Here is a 16,192-nt window from a genome sequence, read left to right on the forward strand (position 1 = left end):
ACATTAAGCTTTGTTCCTGGACTTTTACCAATGGAATTGGGTTCAATTCCCTCCTTCTCCAGTGTTGTAGAAGAGTAGGAGTGAGATGTGTGCTGCATGAAGGTCATATTAATGTGGGTGGATGAAAATGTATGGATGGGCAGACATACTCAGCCACTCATTTCTCCATTCCTCCAAACCCCAGCTCTGAAGGGTGAGGGCCCAGCAGCCCTGCCTCCTCTGTGCACCTGCTTCCTAAAAGTTCAAAGGTGAAACAGTGGTCAGAGGATTTGCATGGTGGGTTGGAAATGAATGAGAGTTCTGAGCTGTATTTCTCTTTTTAGAGCCTTCTGCCCAGTTTTTACCTCCTAACCCTGGATTTTCAGTTGATAGCTCACCCACCGGGGCCATTAGCCCTCCTCTTACAGATTGTAGACAGACCAGCTGGAACCTCATGACATGAATTTCAGGCTAAAGGAATCAGATGTTTGAAGAGGATAATCTTCAAATATCTGATATTTATATATCAATAGCAAAGACAGATCATAAAGGAGCACAGACACCATCTGATGCAGTACATTTGAAACATCCAGAAAAGATTAAAATGCACATGATCAGTGGACTGAAAGGACATGTGTTTTCCTTTTTATGAAGAAAGATCCAAAGAAATAAGAGAAAAATAAGAAATCATAGCAAACTGCAAAAAAATCACAATGAAAAGTGGTAGAAATGCAAACTCAATGGTTAGGATGAATAATAAGACAAAGATATTAAGGGCCCCCATCTGCAGTGCTGGCATCCCATGTGGGCACCGGTTTGAGTCCTGGCTGCTCCATTTCCAATCCAGCTCTCTGCTCTGGCCTGGGAAAGCAATGGAGGATGGCTTGAGTCCTTGGAGACAAGGAGGAAGCTCCTGGTTCCTGGCTTCGGATTAGCACAGTTCCAGCCATTGTGGCTGTCTGGAGAGTGAACAAGCAGATGGAAGACCTCTCTCTCTCTCTCTCTCTCTCTCTCTCTGCTTCTGCCTTTATGTAACTCTACCTTTCAAATAAATAATTTTAAAAAAATAAAAAGCTATTAAGAGTAGAAGATCACACCAACAAATTCTTCAGAAGACAGCAAGGAAGGAAAAGATGGAAAATATAAAAAAGAGATTAAATGGTTAAAGATGTTGGGAAAAACATAATCATCTAGGTAATAGAAATCCTGGAGATAAGAAGAAAACAGAAAATATCCAAAGAAATAGCTAATGGACATTTCTAAGAGTTAGGAAGAAACATCGAAAGATTCTTTTAAAGGAGTTTAAACTGGGAGAGAAGTACAATGTCACACTTAGATATGGTGAAATTTAAGGAACAAGAAAAGATAAAATACAATCTCCAGAGAAAAAGATCAATCCTCCCAGAAAAGAATAAGAATTAGAATGACAATGGCCTTTAAGAAACACTGCAAGGGTCAGGAGGTTGAGAAAATAAGTTTCAAAAATAGTAATGGAAAATAAGCTGAAGATGTCTATCTAGCCAAAGCATAATGCGCATCTGAGAACATGGTGTAAAATCCTATCTATTGATATCCAGGAGGCATTGGTTCTAGCACCCACCTGGATATGAAAATCTGTGGATGCTCAAGTCATTTATAAGAAATGGCAGAATACTTGAATGTAGTATGTGCATATCCTCTTGTAGACTTTGAATTATCTGTTACTTGTTAATATCTAATACAAGGTGAATGCTATGTAAGTGGTTGTTAAACATGTTCAGTGCATATAGAGTATCCTTTTGTTTTTTGATTCTTCTTGAATCTGCAGGTGCATAACTCACAGATAATGAAGGCTGTCTCTGTTTTCAGCCATGCAGGGCCTAGATATTTTCCCTTACAAAGGCATACACTAGGTATTCACCAGAAACATGCACTCACAGAAGAGAAAAGCAGTACAATCAGGACCCTTTTTAAAAGATGATTTACTTCTATCTATTGTTATTACCAAACACTTGGTCTTACTTATGTGATCCATTTGACACTGAGTCCTATCTATATGATCAGTTACACACTTAATATGATCACTTTAACATGTAAGATGAATTAGTACCTGCCAACTTAATGGAATTTGGAGTCCTATGGCAAATTGTTAGCTTTACCCTTAGGTATAAGTCCATGGGAATGTATGCCAAACTGTGTATCTCCCCAAATGGCTACAATGGGCAGATTTGTGCCAAGCCAAAGCCAGGAGCCAGTATCTCCATTTGGGTCTTCTATGTGGATGGCGGAGGTCCAAGCACTTGGGCTGTTTTTCTGCTGCCTTGCCAAGCACATTAGCAGACAGCTGAATCAGAAGTGGAGCAGATGGTGCTCAAACTGCCACTCTGATATGGGATAATGTCACAACGGATGGCTCAAACTGCTGTGCCACAATGTCAGCTACTAAGCAGGATTAAGTAAGAGATAGGGAGATTAGAAAAATTAATAACTTGATTATATTTGTTTTCTTAGAGAAAGTTCGAGTATGCAAGAAGAAGTGTATTTGTAACAATTCAGAATCTGCAACTCAAAATTTGGTATTAAAAGGAAAAAGTAGAAATATTTATAAATTTAACAACTAGATAAATGAGCAGAATTTAGCTTTCTTCTTAAAGGCAGAAAACATGATTACAAATGTGTGTAGTTTTTAAAACTAAAGTACAAAACTCATTGATACAGCAAGTAGGAAAGCAGAAACTGGAGGTAGAAAAGCATAGTGGGGCTGGTGCCATGGCATAGTGGGTAAAGCCGCTGCCTGCAGTGCTGGCATCCTATATGGGGGCCGGTTCAAGTCCTGGCCTGGGGAAGTAGTAGAAGACGATCCAAGTCCTTGGGCCCTTGTACCTATGTGGGAGACCCGGAAGAAGCTTCTGGCTGTTGGCTTCAGATCGGCACAACTCTGTCCATTACGGCCAACTAGGGAGTGAGCCAGCAGATGGAAGACCTCCCTCCCTCCCTCTCTCCCTCTCTCTCTTTAACTCTGAATGTCACATAAATAAATAAATCTTTAAAAAAAAAGAAAAACATAGTATTTGTACTATAAAATCAAACAGCAGAAATGTACTAACAAAAGAATAATTAAAATACCTATGAGAAATACCAAAGAGCCTCAAACTGTTATTTTAACACTAACAAAAATAATCCAACTCATTGCTCTTTACAAGAAAATAAATTTCATGTCAGAAATTTAGAAATATTAAAGAACGTGATATATAGTGTAGATAAACATGAGCCAAAGATGAACTAGTGTTCTTAATAGTAATTTGAAGAAATAAAAAATGGATTTTCCCAGGTTTTTCTCTTGGGTTACCTAGAAAAGGAGCCAGCTGGAATCAGCCTCATGTTGTTCTGTTTTCCTGGGAGAAGAGATTGTATCTAATCTCGGCTTCCAATGGGATCATAGTTTCCCATCACCCCTCCCCTGCAAATGGAAGAGGTATAATTACCCACAACTCCTTTAAAGAGCCATCATGCATATCTGACATGTGTGGCATCTGAGGAGTCTGTGTCTCTTTCCAATGATAAATCTGCACTCATAGTGTATCTATGGAACAGCTCAGTAAGGGATTCAATGCTGCTTCCTGAAAAAATATGTAAATTCACACTGCTCTGTGTGTGTGTATGTGTGTGTGTGTGTGTGTCTGTCTATGAATGATGGTGGGAGTGAGGGAATCCTGTTCTTTTCCCCATTGTTGACTTTTGGCTTTATACGATGCCTCTTTCTTCTTGCCATGTGCCAGATAATATTTCGTAATTCATTCTGAGCCCTGGTGTAGTACTGGGGAGTAGCCCCTAAGGAAACTAGCCTGCCCAAGAATATTATCAGGAACCAAACAATAGACTTTGCCTACTTGTTAAAGGAACACTAGAGCAAGATGATAATACATTTATGCCTGTGACATTGTGAAGATTAGTAAAACTAAGGGTAGTTTCTGTGAGTTGGTTTTCAAACTTCTGAAGATACTGCACCAAGAGGGAGTTTAGATGACTTTATAATCTGAAAATACAGTGGAGAAATAGCTAGTTAAAAGAGATTTTTAAAAACTACGTTATTGTCGAGCCGGCGCCGTGGCTCAATAGGCTAATCCTCCACCTTGCGGCGCCGGCACACCGGGTTCTAGTCCCGGTTGGGGCGCCGGATTCTGTCCCGGTTGCCCCTCTTCCAGGCCAGCTCTCTGCTATGGCCAGGGAGTGCAGTGGAGGATGGCCCAAGTGCTTGGGCCCTGCACCCCATGGGAGACCAGGAAAAGCACCTGGATCCTGGCTCCTGCCATCGGATCAGTGCAGTGCGCCGGCTGCAGCGGCGGCCATTGGAGGGTGAACCAACGGCAAAAGGAAGACCTTTCTCTCTCTGTCTCTCTCTCTCACTGTCCACTCTGCCTGTCAAAAATTAAAAAAAAAAAAAAAAAAAAAAAAAAACAAAAAAAAAAACAAAACTACGTTATTGTTAACAACTCTAGTCTTAGATGATCTAAGCCATAGATCCAATGAATGCATTCTGAGAAATATCTAAAATACCAAAGTTGATGAAAAATTGGATGAAGCAAGAAAAATTGCATTTAAAATTTAAAATGATAATGAAAGACATCTATTTGAATAAATCATCAGAGCCATATGTTTTTAGGGATAATTTTTAGATAATTTTTAATAATTTTTAAATATTTTGTATCCCAAATAGAAAAAGGGTGAACACTGTCCAACTTAATGTATGTGGGGAAGAGTAATGTTTCCAATAATAGAAGACTACAGGAGAAAATAATGTTTTATATCTGCTTTTACTTATGAATAAAGACATCATATTTCTGAGTAAAATGTAGTGAATTAAATCTGACTTTGGTATCTAAAATGTTAATGAATTGTTATTGGAGCCCTAACTGGTATGGAAGGTTAAGCCTCCACCTACAGTACCGGCATCAAATGTGGGTTCCAGTTCAGGTCCTGGCTGCTCCACTTCCGATCCAGCTCCCTGCTAATGTGTAAGGGAAAGCAGCAGAGGATGACCCTACACCCACATGATAGAGCTGGAGGAAGCTCGTGGTTTTGGACTTGCCCAGCTCCAGCCATTGTGGCCATTTGGGAAGTAGACTAGTAGGTGGAGGGTCTCTTCTCCTCTCTCTGTATCTCTGCCTTTCAAACAAATAAGCAAATATTTTGAAAAATGGATTGTTACTGAGAAATGCAAGATCGGTCAACATCAGATTGCACTTATAAAAGGAAAGGCTGATGGTACTTGTCCAGAAAGGTGATGGCGTCTAAATGGAGCTTCAGCAAGCATGGAAGATTTGCTAAAATAGAGCTAGTCCTCATTCGCAGAGATTCTGAGTCAGTGGGATTGGGATGGACTCAGAATTGACAACTGGACCCAGGAAGTTCCCAGGGAATGCTGCTGCAGTTGATCTGGGGACCAACCTCCTGGATCAAATTACTGAAGACATTTCATACAATTTGTGCTGGTCATGTTCTTATCATGTGCAAGGCACTAAGCCATTCCCAAGTGTTAGATCCGCTGGTGTGTTTCTGATGACAATCCTCCAATTACTGAGAGATTAAAACCAGGAACTATACACTGCTTGCTGAGGCACGGCCTATGGCTTTCCTTTGGTGGGACTGGGATTCATATCTAGGTTTTCCCATTTCAAAGTACACATGACTGAACACTGTACTGTACCACCTTTCTGTTGACAGTCACAAGAAGATGGGAGAGGAGATCCCTGACCCCATGTACTTTGTGTGAAGCAGTAGAGATGAGGAAAACAAGTTTGTGCTTCTTCCAGAAAGACTTAGTCTCAATGCTCCTCCTTTCTCAGCTTTCCCAAATCCAAAACCATCTGCATTATCTCCTCCCTCCCGAGCTCCCACAGACCAGCATACTGCTCTCAGGACACTGGTGACCTCACAGGATAGCTAGTGCTTTTAACAGTTGTTAACCCGTAATTAAACCAATCAGAAAAAAATGAGTTTCTCAACTGAAAAAGGAAAAGCTTTTTATAAGGTTTAAGAGCATAAAATGATTTAACGAGAAAGGCAGAAAATGAACACTTGGAAGAAACTTCTTTCTCCTATTTGAAGGTTGTATATCAAAACAACAAAGAGTTTCCTTAACAGGAATGCTGCAGAAGATTCTGTTTAAAACTGGGAACAAGAGAAACATACCCAGTGTCTAATCTAACATGGGATGGACATCCTGCCTAGTCCAATAAGGACAACAACAACAACAAAAAGAAAAGAGTATTTGATTATTTCAAATTTATTATCAATCCAAAAACTTCCAGCATTAAGATTAATGAGAACATGCAGCAAATTTTCTAGATTAAAATAAAGTAGGATACTTTATCACAACCCCTGCCTTACTAAAAAAAAAAAATGAATTCAGAGTAGAAGTAAAAATTAGAAAATACTAAAGCATCATCCTAAACAAGGGGACCCACACATCTATTGATGACATTTGAAAGCACAAAGAAGATGATAAATAAATGATATACTATTAAAAGAACTTTTTCAAAAGATTTGTTTGTTTATTTGGAAGAGTTGCAGAGAGAGAAGGAGAGAATTTCCATCCACTAGTTTACTCCCCGAAAGGCCACAATGGCTAGCACTGGGTCAGACCAGAGCCAGGAGCTTCTTCTAGGGCTTCCACATGGGTAGCAGGGCCCCGAATGGTTGTGCCAACTTCCAGCGCTTTTCTCAGGCCTTAATTGGGAGCTAGATTGGAAATGGAGCATCCAAGACAACAGTCAATGCACATATGGAATGCCGCCATTGCAGGCAGTGGCTTTACCTGCTATACCACAATGCCAGCCCCTATACCATGTTTTTGATCAGTAATGAACAATATGGCTTATCCTCAAACTACTATTCTCATTGGGATTTTTGAGAAATTTGTTGATTTTATTTAAATTTAGCTGAAAAATAAGGTTATAAATAGAAAAACCTAAAAATAAAGAAAAGGAGCTTGCTTTCAAATATAAAAATAACTTTGAAAGTCACACTAGTTATTGTTGATGGAAGAAATTATAAATGGAATAATGGACTAAGAGAATATATAGCCATGAAATGCAATACACGCACTTAGACTAATGACAGGAACATGGGTGGATCAGTGGGAAAGTGGGAATTGTTTTGAGAAATGACCTCATTAGCAGCATATCCAAAGGGGGCTTCTGGATGTAGACCTAACTAATAACTATGATTCACTCAAAATTGATTCAAAGAAAATTATTTGTTAGAAGTTTCAGATAAATAATGAATTTTTAGTGTAAGCATATGACAAATGTAGTACATTGCATGCAGTATTTGATATAATTTATAAAAAAATTCTTCATAATTTATCTGAAATTCAAGTTTAACTCAGAGTCCCCATTTATATGCCAGTCCTAGATCAAACAAAAGACACACATACATGAGAGAATGGTTTCCTTTGGGAGAAGGGAAGAATGAATATTTGAAAATGTGGGTAAAATAGATAGAATAAAATAAACAATTAGAAAAGAAAGCTGTGCATAAAATAATGATAAAGTCCCATACCCTGCATATAACTAACTTAATTCATTATTTCTAATATTAAGAGGAAAAAAGGGAGGGTATCTCTTGGAAGGAAAAAAAAAGGATCTTTTGTTATGATTTTGAGGCACTTATGATATTATGAGACACACGTGGAGATCATGATGTAAAGCTGATCTATGAAATTTCCAAGTAATTTATAAAGAGTCCTTTTGGACTGGAAAATAGTTTTATATAAGCAATTTTTCATTTTCTTTCTGAAATTTTCATTGTTAGAAAATAAACATTTCATGTATTAAAATGGTAAATTCAGAATTATTGCATATTAAAATATACTTTGAAGTACTATACTGTATTTTAACACACATGGGTTAAATACATATAGCAATAATCACTTGAAACCTTGGCATCAGATGGGAATGAGACAAAAATCTGTAGTCCTGAAAACTCAGCCTCTCAGGGAGCACCAACCACCTTTCTCTTATTTTCCTTCACTCTTTATCTTACTTTGTGTTTTAACCTCTTGCTTATTGCCCTTCTAAATCAGATGAGGCAAGCTGGTTTGGTACTGCTTTCAGATACATTTCTATTTTTTCCCAATGTTTACCTGTATTCCTTGCCTCTTTGCAGGGTCTGTATCTAGAACTCGGGTCTCCCCAGCTTTATTTTGCTGAACTTATTACTGAAGTGTTGAACCTTCCAGCTGACATAATAATGCAGTTGTATTCTGACAGTCAAAATGTTTTAGTCAACTTTGTATTTTTGTAGTATATAAATAACAGAGCTTTTCTATTTGAGTCATTTTCATTGGCCTCTCCAGAGTTTGTTGCCTCTAGTGTGGCCTCTGAAGTTTTTCTCCTTCCTGTGTAGATGTTGTGGTAGTCTCAGGCTGTGTTAAACTAGCAAATCTGGTAATTTCTTTGAGCTGCATTTTCTTTTTTTCTTATCATTTTTTTTTGACAGGCGGAGTTAGACAGTGAGAGAGAGACAGAAAGGTCTTCCTTTTCCGTTGGTTCACCCCCCAAATGGCTGCTACGGCTGGTGCACTGTGCCAATCCAAAGCCAGGAGCCAGGTGCTTCCCCCTGGTCTCCCATGCGGGTGCAGGGCCCAAGCACCTGGGCCATCCTCCACTGCACTCCCGGGCCACAGCAGAGAGCTGGACTGGAAGAGGAGCAACCGGGAATAGAAGCCGGGGTACCGGTGCCACAGGCGGAGGATTAGCCAAGTGAGCTGCGGCACCGGCCTTTGAGCTACATTTTCTAATATGCAGAACCCCTTCCTTGCTTCTTAATGGAAGTGAAGAGATGACCATTGGCATTTTTTCTCTCATTTTGCAATTAAGATTTCCCAAAGGAAAAGCCTGGCAACAACCCCATTTCTAGCGGAATGTGCTTGAAGTTTATTTCTGTTATGTCATATTCTTGGGCTATTTGTTGAGTATCTGTTATAGTGCCTTTAGTGAAAAGATTCTTTTATAAATTACATTCTGGTTTGGGCAGGCAAAATATTAAAAGATGGGGAAAAAAAGAAACAGAAAAAGGGGAAGTATCAACAAATGATAATATATTGTAAATAGTTCTGTGGTGAAATCCATATGTCAAATTATTGACTTGTTTGTTGCTTTTATCATTTACCTATATTATACATTCACACTCTTAGATATTCTATAAATACCAAAGATTGGAATTCTTTACTGAATAGGGACAGATTGCAAATATTTTAGACTCTGCAGGTCATACAGTGTCAGTTGCATGATTCAACTCAGCCCTTGCCTCACAAAGGCAGCCCTGGATAATATGTAAACAGGCATGGCTATCTTCCATTAAAAATTCATTTATTGACACTGAACTCTGATTTTCACATAATTTTCATGTACTTTTGTTTTCAACCATTTAGAAATATAAAAACCAATTTTAGTTGGTGTGATACACAAAACAGGTAGCAAGTTGAATTAGGACAACTACAACCTTGAAAGCTGTAGTTCGCCACTCAATGATCTATACCAGTTTCTCACTGTTGATGATGGACACAGTCAGTTGAAAATTTGTGAAAATACATATTCTTGTTTAGCAGGTCCAGGAAAGGACTTGTAATTCTGAATGCAGATGTGACACATCCGGAAGAGCAAGAATATAGAAACTGTTCAGAACAGACAGAAAAAAATTTACCAGGAAACACAGAAAAGAGCTATAGAGTATATCAATGGACTGGGGAATAGAGATTAGAAATAGATATAATTTCCACTATTTTTTCTTGAGACTTTTTGTTTGATTTTTAAAAACTGAGATTTTATTTTTAGAGTAGTGTTTTAAGAGAACAAAATTCAGAATACCCAAAAACAAACGTGGCAGAATCATAGGTTGGAATTTATTAAAGTCATATATTCTAAAAATAGTAATAAACATGGAACATACAGTCTAATATTACTGACAATACATTCAGTGGGTAGCATGCACTTCCAATACGTGCTAGGTCCATACCTGTCCACACCTGCTAGAAGGAAATGGAACACACTGCTGCTACTGGTTACATTTGGAGATGTGATAAGAGGGAATTTCACTTGTTTCATTGCATTTTCCATAGTAGGCAGGTAGTGTTGTTGAAGTGCTCATTCAGCATAGGACTATGGCCTTGAGAGAGTAGAGGTAGAATTTTTGCTGTAGTTGTCTGAAAATACACAACTTTTACCAGCTGACAAGTGACAGGAATTACACTCCAAGTAAAACCAAGTCACAACTCTGACCTTATCCCTTCTGCTACCCTCAGAGAAAAGATACCGCCAGGCAGAGGTGATTCCACTCAGGTCTGTAAGTAGGAGTATCCTAGGGAAAATGGTAAATTTACTAGAAGTTGGTTTACACAGTGGCATAAACTAAGATACGTGAGTGTGTTCATTATAACAGACATCAACTAGAGAGGTTTCTCTAACCTGTTAGATGCTAAAGATTCCCAGAGTTTTCAAGGGAAGACTTCCTCTCCAAAATCTGGGAAACTGCACAAAATAGTTTTTTTTTTTTAACTTTTATTTAATGAATATAAATTTCCAAAGTACAGCTTGTGGATTACAATGGCTTTCCCCCCCATAACTTCCCTCCCACCCGCAACCCTCCCCTTTCCCTCTCCCTCCCCCCTTCCATTCACATTAAGATTCATTTCAATTCTCGTTTGTCGCTCCCCCTCTTCGTGGAGGAACGACACTAAACCCTGCCCAGGCTTCATATCCGAGTCACGGCACCATTATGTCGCTCCCCTTCTTCGTGGAGGAACAACACAGGACCCTGCGTTGTTCTTTCGTCTGCTCGGCCCTTCCCGGGTTTGCTGCTGGTTCTTCCCGGGTTGGCTACCGTCCCTTCCACCTCCGTGGAATGGCGGTTCCCCCTAGCCACTTTCCCCACTTCCGCAGGGGAGCGGCACACCACCGGCCGGCTCTCTCGGGGGCTGCACAGGTGTTCCTTCAGATAGATGTTCCTGGTGCATGTTGTCTCTCTCCTCCTTTATAGTCCTCTTCCAGCAATCCCAACTCTGCTACCCACACGCCGAGTACGCTGCTCTCCTCCAATCAGGAGCAGGTCCTGCTGTTTATTGGTTGAACTGGAGGCAGCTGTGTAGAAGCTGTTTCCTCCTCTCCCAGCGCCATATTGTGGGAGAGCAGATGCATAGAATAAGTCTTAATTCCAGTAACTTAGTCTAGTCCGAGTTGCTCCCAGTTGCTCCCCACACTTGTTATGTACAGAAGATCAGTTTAGCATATATTAAGTAAAGATTTCAACAGTTTGCACCCACATAGAAACACAAAGTTAAAAATACTGTTTGAGTACTAGTTATAGCATTAAATCACAATGTACAGCACATTAAGGACAGAGATCCTACATGGGGAGTAAGTGCACAGTGACTCCTATTGTTGACTTAACAAATTGACACTCTTGTTTATGGCATCAGTAATCACCCTAGGCTCTTGTCATGAGCTGCCAAGGCTATGGAAGCCCCCTGAGTTCACCGATTCTGATCATATTTAGACAAGGTCCTAGTCAAAGTGGAAGTTCTCTCCTCCCTTCAGAGAAAGGTCAAAATAGGTTCTTAATTATTGTTCTTTTGATCATGAGAATGTAACCTATTTTTTTTTCTGTTTGAGAGAAAATGAAATAAACATTTCTGAAATAAACCATAGAAGATAAAGCAGGTGACTTTGGATAGATCCTCCCCATCTCCGTATGTGGTAACGCTTTGTCTCAACAGTATTTACTTGACAACATTTTTATATTGTGGTTGCATTGGACAGCTTCCCCTTGGCCTTTCTTGACTTCCCCAGGACCATATAATAAAGTCTCTGTATTCTGCCTTTGAAGCTAATGCCATGAACAGGCCCCATTTCTTACAGTGCCCACCCTTTGGATCCACCTTGATGAAATTCAAAGCCTGTAGTACCTTTACCTGATTGAATCATCACACCATCATCTGACGTAGGATCTGAGCAGGGTCCAGAAGACATAACTGGGAGTGGTTTGCCTAAGGATACATAGCACACAGATTGGTCAAGCTGGCAATGGATGTTAAAGTCTTCTTATTCTTGGCCTGATTCTCTTTTCACAAAACCTCCCTGTTGATTCTGCAAAGGCATAAACAGAGAGCCAAATGACAGACAACTAGATTTGTTAGGACGTTTCACTTTATTTCAAGTTTAAATTTTCTGTGGTTGTTTGAATCCAACATTGAATCTAGTATAAATGAAGCAGGAACTGAAATAAAGTAGGGCACATTTACCCTGATGTTACATGTCAAAACACCATTTGGATCTGTCTATTTGAATCTACATTCCAGGATTTTTCACAAAAAAGAATAAATAAATACATACATTCTTGGGCACAATGCTTCATGAATTGGGAAGTATCATTTCTGTGATTTTTTTTTTTTTATTTCTGGTATCCTGATTACTATTCCAAGCTTCTCTTTGATCTTCTAAGAAAAATGCAATTTTTGGGGAGAAATTGCTGTTGAAGTTGCAACTGTATTTTGACTTTGATATGTTATTTATTCATGTTTACTTTTTCTTTTTTTACTATGTATGACATTTCAAGGTCTTTTCGGAACAACATTTTCATTTGGAAAATTCTGATTACAGATTTTTAATGAAAAGGGGTGTGGCTGGTTTTATTTGTTTTTGTACATTGAGTAAAAATCCATTAGTAAATTAAACTGAAATTACTTCTCTCACAAAGGAAGAGAGTTATAAATCAAGAAACCCAAGGTTACCATAGCAATCTGAGGCATCTGAATGCTAGAAACAGAAGACTATATTCTCCTTTCTAGAAAACACTTCATTAGAGGAAAAATATGATATGACTTGAGGGTGGAATATGACAATAAAAGTAGATCATCACTTAAGAAAAATACTTCCATTTTCCCCCCAACTAAAAATAATACAAAGTAATATAGACAATCTTATCAAAAATGTGCATGAAGCTTCTATCTCTGGCCCTCTTAGATATTTCCTCAATAAGAAGAGTCAGGAAGCATTGCTTTCCCTTCTGACTAAACGTATTGAAAATACCTCAGCTACAGCAAAAATGTAGTGTGATACACTGGGCAAAAGGAATAAATTTGTAGAGAGAAAGAGACTTTTTGTAAAAAGCGAGAACCAAAGGGAAACAAAGCCAAATGTGAGGTGGACCTACTAGGAATTAACATAAAATGCATGTGTGTGTATGTGTGTGTGTGTGTAATTTCTGGTCTTTTGGCTCATGAAAAATACACCAAATAGACCTGCTGCAGTGGACATCTGTTGTTTTTGCCTGCCCAGCATCCATTCTCACTTCTTTTGGTAACAGCATTTTTATTTTCCTTTGAAAAATGCCACTTTTTCCAACGTGGAATAATCTGTGTCTGATACTTGTTCAACATCTTCTCCCCTACTCTGTGGATAGGGTGGGTTTGTGCCGCCCAGGAGCATTGTCTTTTGGGCAGGAAATGGTCAGCGGAGTCTATCTCAACTGTAGCCCATGAAGAGGCTGTCCTTTGCTTCCTATGATTTTTGTACTCTGAGCAGCCCACTTAGCATCATTAAAGAGGTTTGATTGCTCAGGTTTCCCTTCTAGTCAGATTTATTTATTCATTTATTTTTCAATTAAGTTGTTAGCCAGAGTAAATTTCTTTTATTTATAACCAAAGTATAACTGATATTTGTACCAAATGGGGCATGAGGCACTACAGATTCCTAGTGTGGCTATTTTACTATGTTCCTTTTTATGATTGAGTATCCCTGGGAAGCACCACGACCCACACATCACTGGTTTGGAGGGCTTAAATTCTGCGTATTCCCTGGGCCGTCATCCTGAAGACAGTTGCCAATACCTTATTTGACTCGCTAAGATTCAGGATAACTTTGAGGGAAAAAAAAATGTGGTGAGATTTTTTTAAGACATTTATTATCAGAAAGGCAGAAAGAGAGAGAGGTTTTCCATCTGCTGGTTCACTCCCCAGATGGCCACAATAGCCGGAGCTGAGCCGTTCTGAAGCCAGGATCCAGGAGCTTCTTCCAGGTCTCCCACGCAGATGCAGGCGCCCAAGGACTTAAGCCATCTTCTACTGCTTTCCCAGGCCATAGCAGAGAGCTGGATAGGAAGTGGAAATGCTGGGAACAAACCAGCAACCTTATGGGATGCTGGCACTGCAGGCGGCTTTTACCCGCTATGCCACAGCACTGGCCCAAAATGTAGTGAACTTTATGAGACACTAGTGTAGTTTGATTAATCCTTTGAAGGAGCAAAAGGAAAGGGAGAAAACACACCCATGTCACATTGTTATTCTATCCATAGACAGGAATCTCTGTGCCAAAGACAATGGACTTTAGCCACAGGCCTGATGACAGGGACCCTCTAACATCCCCGAGTTTTATATAAATAGATTTCTTTATACAAATAGTTTAAAAGATCTTGGTGGACTTAGCAGCCTTATTCATAGTAACTAAAATGTGGAAGCAGCCCATGTCCATTTTCAAATGAATGGATAAGGAAAATGTATATGTGTTGTACCCATACAAAAAAATGTTAGCCCTAAAAAGCAAAGAAATTGTAACGTGTTGTAATGTGCATGAAACTTGAGGGCATAATACGAAATGTCAGTCACAAAGAAACACTATGTCCATCCACTTATGAGAGTAATCACAGTCATAGAGATAGAAAGTGGACTGGTGGTTGCCAGGGTGTGAGGTGAGTGTGATAAGGAGTTGTTTAATGAGTACAGAGATTCATTCTTAAAGGCAAGGAGTTCTGGAGGTGGATGGTGCTGCTGGTTGCCCAACACTGTAATGCAGTAAACACCACAGAACTGTACCCTTAGAAATGGTTAAGGTGGACCATGCTGTGATGTTTATTTTGCCAAAATTAAAATGGGGGGAATAAAAGAGTTCTTTGGAAAATTGTAATGGCTTCAGGATGAGGGTTATGCTATGATTTGCATATGTAGTGCCACACCCTAAGACCTATGCTTTAATTTTTTTCTTATTTTCAGAATTTATCTCTGGAATTTCCTTAAACTAACTTTGTAGGATAACTCCAATTTCTCAAATGAGAAAACTGTGTCTCAGGTAAATGGTTCACACCAAATAGCATAACTACTAACTCAGATGAAGTTCTTGCTCTCAAGTCTTCTCAACTTTGTATATTGTATACTTGAAAACAAACTGCAAATTCTCAAAGTTTTATAAAATACACTGTACCTCATATATATGCTGTTGCACTAACATACTTGAAAGGGATCATAGAAAGAAGAGATGCAAAGAGAAGTTATTTTGGCACAAACAATTTCTTAAACTCATGCATTGTTTTTTTTTAGTATGTGTTGTCCACAACATTTGACATTTTTATTAAGTTCATTTTATTTGAAAAGGAGGGAGGGGAGAGAGAGAGAAGAAGAATTACAGATCTTTAGTTTACTAGTTCAGTCCCCAGATGAATGAAAAGCCAGAGCTGGACCAGGGTGATTCCAGGGTCTCCTCTATGAGTGAAGACACCTTTATACTCGAGCCATCACTCTGCCTTCACAGCAGGTACACTAGCAAGAGACTGGATCAGAAGTGGGGCCTGGCCTCAAAGCAGGCATTCCAGTATAGGATGCTGGCATCCTAAGCAACATTTAACGTTTTGAAAATCATTCATACATGTGAATTCCGTAATTTTTTAGCACCAAAATAGACTTTTAATTCCATTTTCCCATCAACTTTTTAAAGTACTCAATATGCATGATATGGTATGTGGAAGTTTCTTTCAATGTCTAAAGATTGTTTTAATATCACAAAGATGGTCAGTTTTTCTTAGTCTCAGATATTCTGAATCTTTTAGTTTCTCTAGAAATAATAATTATAGTGCTAATAATAGTAATAATAATAGACCTGGTGGATCACCTGTTCTGTCTCAGACTCTGTGCTGACCACATGCATTATGTCACTTAATGTTCACAATGACCTAAATAAGTATTAGTATTCCCATTATTATCCTTTTATTGGTAGAGAAACTTGAATTTAGAGAACCGGAAGTCACAACTAAGTCTCCCAGTTACTAAGAGAGTAAGACAAGATTCAAACAGAGTCAAGTTTGACTCATTAGCCTAACATTCTTCTAACATCACATCCCAGGGCTGATGCTGTGTCATAGTAGGCTAAGCCTCTACCTTCAGGCCAGTTCTAGTCCTAGCTGTTCT

The sequence above is a fragment of the Oryctolagus cuniculus genome, chromosome 6 (assembly GCF_964237555.1).
Source record: "Oryctolagus cuniculus chromosome 6, mOryCun1.1, whole genome shotgun sequence".
In the NCBI taxonomy this organism is placed as follows: Eukaryota; Metazoa; Chordata; class Mammalia; order Lagomorpha; family Leporidae; genus Oryctolagus; species Oryctolagus cuniculus.